We start from the raw sequence: 8,484 nt of genomic DNA on the forward strand, positions 1-8,484 counted from the left end.
TAGATAGATGAGGAAACATACTCGATGAGGATGATGCAATGAAGTACTTGACCACTACTGGAAAATTATTTATCCAATGATTTCTCAATACATCAGTCCTAACCAGGTGGATAGGCTATAGTTTCCCATACCTTTAGTCATCCAAGAGTGTCACATGGATGATACATACATGGAAAATGATGATTGAAAGATTCTACACAAGGGTAAGTAAGCTCATTTATTTATTCCAGAGCATGCGACATAGCATAGTTATAACATGAAAATAAGCATGATAAGTCATGTTTATTTCATGCATTTTAGAGCTTAATTAAGCTAACTTTATGCATGTTATCATGAATATTATGTAATTTTCAACAAAAATATATATGCCCACTAAATAATTATTCTTGCATTAAAATCAGTATATTTTGATGTTTATAATGATGAAATGGATAATATATTTTAAAAGAATTAATTTATTGAAAATTTCATCCAAAAAGAAGTTGTAGACAAAGATATATTTAATTTTGAATTTTTGAGAATTTTCTGGATTATTATTTGATATTTTTCAAGTAATTTTCTTCAGGTTAAAAAATGGCAAAATAAGGCCCACTAAGGAGGGATGATGTGGAACAACTGATGGCTCTCTTTTCTGGTGGAACAAGTCAACTTTGTGCTCTACAAAGAGGGGTGATAAGGAAAAAATGGTGGCTCTCTCTTTTTGTAGAACAAGTCAAATTTGTACCCTACAAGGATGGATGATGTGGCATGCTATGGTGGCTCCCTATTTTGGTGGAACTAGTCAAACAAATGAATGACTAGAAATGCTCAAAATTCAAATAGCCATAACTGCTGATCCCATGGGAATTTTTGGATCAAATGGCCACCTCTTATTTCTCTTTCCATGACCTATGGTTGAACCTATAAATAGATCCAAAGATTAGGCTCGTGTTTTACTTCATTTTGCCTTTCTCCATGTGGGAGACCTTATGAAACAAGGTGTATTAGTGCCAATTTAGGGCTTTTCCTCTTCCAAAAGTGAGTTTCTTCCCTCTCTTTATCTATCTTTGTGTCTATTGCAACACGCCAAGGCACTAGGCACAATATACGGGTCCATGAAGGGAGATTAATGCTTGGGAGCATCACCAAAGGAAGAGGTAAGTCCTAAATATTTAATTAGGTTTATTTTTCCATTTCCGCCATTTTTCTATCCATTCCACATTCTCATATCACTTCACTCTTTTTTATAAGTTATTAAACCCTCTAAGTAGAGATTAATGGCTTAGACCACCCATTCCTAGTTAGAGTTTCTTCATCACATCCATTCATTCCCCTCATCCTATCCTCACTCCATGATTTTAGTACTATCCTAATCTCTGTTATAAGTTCATAATTCTTATGAGTAAGAATTAAGAACTTATACATATAAATTAAATTAATTAAAATCTTAATATATATCTAGTATCTCTTCTTTCCAGGTTATCTCATCTTAACCACTTTCTTAATCATTACTTTGTTCTAAATATCAATGATGTAACATGACGTGCTCAGGTCGTCGCGTTGCACCACTGGAGTAACTACGACGGGCGGAATGCTAAGTAATTGAATTGCAAGTAAATTTAAGGGGAAAATTGAACGAGAAAAATGCAGCGACCACCGACATGGAACGAAGGGCAGGAGACGACACAGGGAACGTCAAGCCTTGTCCAGGCTCCCAATGACCTAAGGGACCAGCTCGAAGACCGACGAGTGGGGGACGTGTCACCGTCCGGTGGCATTCGTACCGTCGTCGATGACCAGCTAATCCATTACCGTCAAGGAAGTTCCTAACACGAGAAGGTGGCTATCCCTATATCGTCATCAAAGTTCTCTCAGGGCAGTTGTGCAGATGAGGATGGCACTGAAAAAGATAACAATACTGCAAATTGAGAAGGGGAGAGGGAGGGAGGGGTGACCTGTGAAAGGCAGACCATGATTCCGTCGGCAAGGCGCGACTGGCAAGGTCTGGATGAAGTGACCGTTCTCCTTGGAGGAACCTCGCTTGTTGATGGAAAGGACTTGACAGAGGCTACAGCAGGAATAGGGGGGAGGGGAAGAGGGCGCCCGCGCCGATCACCCCAACAGAAGCTGTTGAATGAATGCCAGCGTTGTTGAGAAGCTGGGGGAGTATTCTTCAAGTGGTGAAATAAGTTCTTCAAGTGATGGAGGACTCAGGGACGTAAAGTGTTGCGTTCACACTGGAGAAGATTCGGTCATCGCGGGCTCGTCGTGGGTGGAATTAAGAGCAATTTCGGTCGTTCGTCTCGACTTGGAGCCACAGGTGCCGAGGACTGAGAGGTGCAGATGATCCCTGTTTGGTGGCATAGAGAGAGGAACCAAGGAGGATCCCATGACCGTTGCAGTAACGGTTGGTCGACTTGTGCAGGCGATTCCCGTTCAGTGTAGAGGGTGGACCGAAGCGAATCTCCTGTCTGTTGCCGTAACCGTCGACCGCGTGGCCAACAGATCGGAGCAGTGGGCACCTCAAGTAAATCGGCGGGAAGATCGGGAGGATTCCCAAGCTCTGCAAGCTGAAGATCAGGAGGATGCAGCCGTCTTATGGCATCACACGGCGTGGTGAGAAGCTCCCACAGCGAACCTCCATTCTGCACGACCCCACTGATTGGAGATGCTGAACTCGAGGGAGAGTGAGACGGGTGCTCTCCTAAAGAGAAGAAACAAGTGGTGCTACAACCCTGCACTGATCCGCTTGGAGTCCTTCTTTGGTCGCCGAACTGATAACAAGATCACGCTTTCTCCACGAGAAGGAGAGGACAGGAAGGAGGGCTCGCCAGAGGGTATAGGAAACCCTAGGCAATCGAGGAGAAAGCAGAGTCTACAACATCGTAAAAAAAAATTTCATATCTTTTCTTTGTCAAAAACCAAGTCTATCCCAAACGACAACCTCCCCTTCCCTTTATAGTGATAAAAGAGCGGGGGGGGGTCTAAAGTGCCCTAATGGGCTCCTTTAGGGGAGAAGGCTTAGTAGGCTTCTCCCCTAAAGGCTATTTAGGAAGAAACCCAAGCATGGCTTCCCTCCCCTCCCAAAGGGTAACAAAAGTCACAAAATACTGCAATCTCATTGGGGAGGCCCGTACACATGCAGGAGGGGGCCTCCCTAGAGTTCACGGGTGATGAAGTAAAGCTGGCGATGCGAAGAAGAACCGTCGTAAAACAACGAAAGACTGCCAAAAACTGTAAAACTCCACGAATACGAAATAAAACAGCACGATGTGGAAGCGAACTTAAACCTGGTAGTAGAAGTTGGATTCTTGACGTCGGCTCGGGCTTCGCGATGAGGTTGACGACGAGTCGGGGCGAGCCCAACGGGATGGTCCTCCATCAATCAATCTTAATCACAAAGCCTTCTCTGTGGTTATACCCCTTAATTAACAATTTACATGAGTAATAAGTGAATTAGGGTTAATTATAATCATTATTGCATAAGTTTCAAAATTACACATCGACTAGGTTAAACACCTAAATTTTCTATTGTTCACAAAATGTTATATTGTTTAGGTCAATCAATTTATTAAACAATACAACTGGTTTAGCCAATAAAGGTTTATTGGAATTGTGGAGTTATTTATTGGACTGGTAGATGGGTGTAGAGGGTCACACAGAAGATTTATTGGATGCTGTAAGATACGCTTATAGTGTACGGTGAAAAAATGAAACTTATGGTAGAATACCTTTTAAATTCACATTAATTAGTAAAAAATATATGTAGTACATAAGGGGTTGAACCATAGAATGAAGGATGTATCAATCTGAATTTTAATATCACTGAAAGAGAGAATAATTCATGTGGATTAAAGAGTGAAAAGGTGAGAATATTATAATGAATCTAGTGAAATGAAATTCCAGATCTAAGAAATGGATGATAGGTGAAATGATGACAATGAAAGGATTGAATATCACAACTACAAAAGCTCCCCGACTATTTTTGGTATTTTTGAGTGATAAAAACCAATTTAATGATAATGTTGATTATAATATTCAGACAACTTGTATATTCTCCCAAGATTGTTTTTTTGTATCATAAAACTAAAAATCAATAAACAAGGAAGGAAACTGATTAGAACTATTGTTGTTTCATGTGATGATTTCTGATTACCTTAAACAAAGAATTTTAAGGTAGTGTTTTAACAAATGATGATTTCTAGATGTCGTCTTTCATGTGGAACAATTAACTAAGAGGTAAGTTTGAAATAATAATTTTTATTGGGTTTTGACACATCCCTAAGAAACCTATGGCATGGATGAAAACAGAAAAAAGACAAAACTATTGTAAAATTTTCAGCTGCAAACTCCTTGATCGTCTGATGTCATACTTTGAAGTTGGATAAAGCTGGGACTTTGATATTCTTTCTCTTATCCATGCCACTACCTAATCAGGTTCGATCTTCACATCCTCATCATATCTGAAAAGGTCACCAATGATTAGACATGAAATTCCATGTAAATATTTCTGCGCCAGCTCCACTCCAACAGGTGTCCCATGATAGTAATAAAAGTGATAAGCCATTTAAAAAGTATTTGACGTGATGCCACAAGAGTTGAGGAACCATGTGCATGCATTTTTTTCTTTCATCAAATCACACTTCACCATGTTTAAGGGTGTGTGGTGGCCTTCACCATTTATAAAGGATTAAGTTTTATTTTAAACCCTGAATTTTTTCGTACCACCATATGTCCACGTATTCCATTGCATTAGTATTTTAATCAAATCCATATATTTTCTCTATATTCCACACCTCCCTGCGCAATATATTGAAACGATCATTTATATGATTGTCACATCACAGCTTCACAAAGCATAGTGCCATAATGAGAGTGCACCATGAGGTGGAGAGATAAATACAACATAAAGCACATAACTTCACAAAAACATTTAAATAAGTCCATAAAATAATAATTTCATTATGAACAAAAAATCAAAAAATTTACCAAAAAAAATAAAATCTTGAAAAAACTTGAGTTATTTCAACACGATTATAGTGTAGGATCATCCCGGATGGGGACGATGGGCAGAAGGGACGAAGATTTTTCCCATCCTATGTCCCAAATTTTTAAAATTCATTGGAGTTTTACTGTCTAGGCATCGTCACATACCACTACAATTCGTCTATGTCCAGGGTCGGCCCAAATCGTCCCGTTAGAGATCTTCTTGTGCTGTCCCACGTCCCACGTGAGCTTGCATATGGCACATTTATTTATTATATTTAAATGGGCATATTTATTTATTCTAGTGCATAAAATAATGGTTCTGGAGCATTTTTTCAGCTAGATATTCTGTGGTGTCCTTATTGATATTCCTTGAAAATAATAACATTTCTTATATCCAATGGTAATGCGGAGCAGGAAGATCGCCAAACTTTTTTGCTGCATAAAATTGACATTACTACAAACAGTGGGGAGTCTTTTCACTACTAGTATTCTGCTTAAAGACGTGAACGAAATAAAATGTGTACAGGAGCAATATCAGCAGCAGATAAGATCCTAATGAAGATGGAAGAAACATCTTCCGCAATGACATTGTCATCAAAGGTAGAGCTCTCCGCCACACCAAGAGCTTTCTCTGCAGCACTCGACATTAGCAACTGGCTAGAATTGCAGCAAGCCAGCAATTGACACATGATGTATCCATAAACATAATTAGTTGGAAGAAAATAAAATGACAGTTTGTTCGTCCTTCACAAAAGGGGAGATAATTTTCATATCTCACAAGTCAATGTCAGTGAAAATTAGTTATCCGAAAAAAAATTCAAGTAAATGAACATAATTTTTTTGTCCCTCGTCTGAGGCCTCAGGACGGGACAGTTTTTTCATCTCAAGTCAAAAAAGCTGTCTCGTCATTCATCTTAGGGAAAGATTTCTGTCCTGTTCTTCGTCCAACCTCGCGGACGGGGATTATCCTTTTGTCTTGGGACAAAAAAACTGTCCTGTCTGCGTCCCTTCACAATAAACATAGTCGAATAGTTTAAAACTAGGATTACACACATAAAAGGTCCTTCATATAAAATTATACAGATAAAAGTCATTGTACTGATGTGGTAAGTAAACCCCAATTAAAATTGTTGTTAGTTTATTAACAATTTCCCTTCAAGTCTCTTTAAGTTGCCCCTGCATACTTGAAACAAGGAAAAAATATGTGCATGAAGTGTTCAGTATATCAATCACATGCTTAGTATGAATACTCTCCACATCACATTAAACTCTAACCTTTTCATGATCATGTGAAGAGATCCCTCTTGGTAAGTAATTGTTGGGCTCTAGAGCCATGATTAACATAAAACTTAATTGAAATATCCTCCTTTGTGTTGATGGTGTTGCTAACAATACATCGACCTTCCTGACCTAATTACACATACTCACCTCTAAAAAATCTCAATGGATAACCTTAAACTCAGCGTGACAGGAAAATCTGATTTCTAGATTGATTTCATGATTATCAAATTTAACATATTTATCTACTTTAAGCTACTACAGGCTTCATTAATCATTAATCCATGGCTTGAATTATTTTTTAAGAAGAAAATTATATACTAAATATGATTGGTATTATCACAGTTCATTCATAAAGTTCAGAAGGAATCATGATTTAGATATCAAAGGTCATAAAGTGTTCTAACATAGTTGTTGACAGATTGGACCAAGAGAAAGAGAACTACCAATATTAATGTCAATAATTTTCATATTTTTGAAATTCATAAAAGTGGACGTGAGAGTTTGGGACAGAGAGAGAGAGTGGAAGAGAGAGATTGATGGATATTATGTGGCCGCCAAGCCAATCAAATATTTGCGTTCATTATTATTCCATGTGATGTTTATAATGAAGTCCATGAATACGTGCAATGACTTAATGAATTATGATGAGATCATAATACACTAATCACTAGTCTTTAAACATACATTCTAAATATTCATATTCAATGGATAGTCGAGACAGACATCGAATTTTCCAGATAGAATAACACTAACTGATCCTACTTATGCGATAAGTATAGCTGATCCTATGGCTATTAGTCTGGTGACACTAAGGACAAATCACGGGTACTCTTTAGAGAAAGAGTTCACTAAATTGATTCGTACGAATCCCTGAATAGTATTATACCTTAACGTCAATCAGGTTGATTCAAGTCACAGTAGAATAAGTGATCCACTGACATGAGACACCAAGGACATCTTGTGAGTGGACAACTACGTTTTGACTATGACTGACAAGCCTTTAATCATGAGATTCAAATAAGTTATAATTCGGATGTAGTAAGAATATTACGGAGATGTAGTAAGAATCTTATTTTAATCTTACGAGATTCAAATAAGTTTACGGAGATGTAGGAGACTGACTCAAGGAAGACGATGCAGAAAAATCCCTGGCCAGTCTAGTGAGGATATTGGAGAAGGCATTCTCCAATGATCCCCATTACGCATCAGTACTAATCGAATGACGGTTTAGAGTTTGATGATAAACCATACCCTAAGTTGTTCGAGAGTCTTGCGCGAATGATGGATTAGATATTATACGGTAATCGAAGACGGTAAAGGTTCCATGAGGGAGTTCGACAGTACTCAGTATCTTCTAGAGCACGAGGTGTAGCTTGACACCCCACGGGCTTGAAACTTAACCTTTCGATTGGGTTAAATCGATCTTTATTTAATTAATTTGTACGTTGATATAGTTAATTAATAAGGTTAGTCAATAAATGTTATTGGACCTCTAAAGTTATTAACTAGAATGATACATGGGCCTAGAGGGTCACACACACATGGTCATAAGGGCGTTGGTGGATATATTTTACTTTGTAGGGTTTTTGAGAAAAAACCTTAAGTGAAATATAAAGAGGAAAAGGGGTCTCATTTTAAGCACCCATGCAAGCCTGATTTCAGAGCCCCTCCTCATTCTCCACTCATCCAAGGAATAGTGTCTTCATGGTGAGGAGATCTTCTAGATTTTCAAGAAGAGTTGAAGAAGAATTCGCGGAGATCCAAGCACCGAGTGATCGCGTGGATACTTCTAGAGGTCAGACGCATGAATGGCTTTAGAAGGATCTTGGAGCGGTGTTCGTGTTCGATTGAAAGTTTTGAACGAACAATTTGGTTCGTTGGTGTTCGATCGGCCATTTGTTCGAACTGTTTGAATTGTTCGAACAAGTTCAAACAAATGGCTAGAGAGTGCAAGCAACCGCCAGCGACTTTTTCTCTGGTGGTTGCTGGCGACCGCTGGGCACTGCTGGCGACCGCTGGGCACTGCTGGCGGTGCTGCCGGTCGCTTGCAGCCTCTGGCTAGCCCAGTATTACAGGAGCCAAACTGAATACTGAATTCAGATTCGAACATTCGATTCGATTCGATTCAAACGACGTGATCAAATCGCATCGAATTCAAACATTCGATCCGAACAGCCATCTTGTTTGGCTCCGATCTGAACTGGACAGATCGGTGTTTGGATTCAATCATTCGAA

Source organism: Wolffia australiana, chromosome 3 (assembly GCF_029677425.1).
Source record: "Wolffia australiana isolate 7733 chromosome 3, ASM2967742v1".
In the NCBI taxonomy this organism is placed as follows: domain Eukaryota; kingdom Viridiplantae; phylum Streptophyta; class Magnoliopsida; order Alismatales; family Araceae; genus Wolffia; species Wolffia australiana.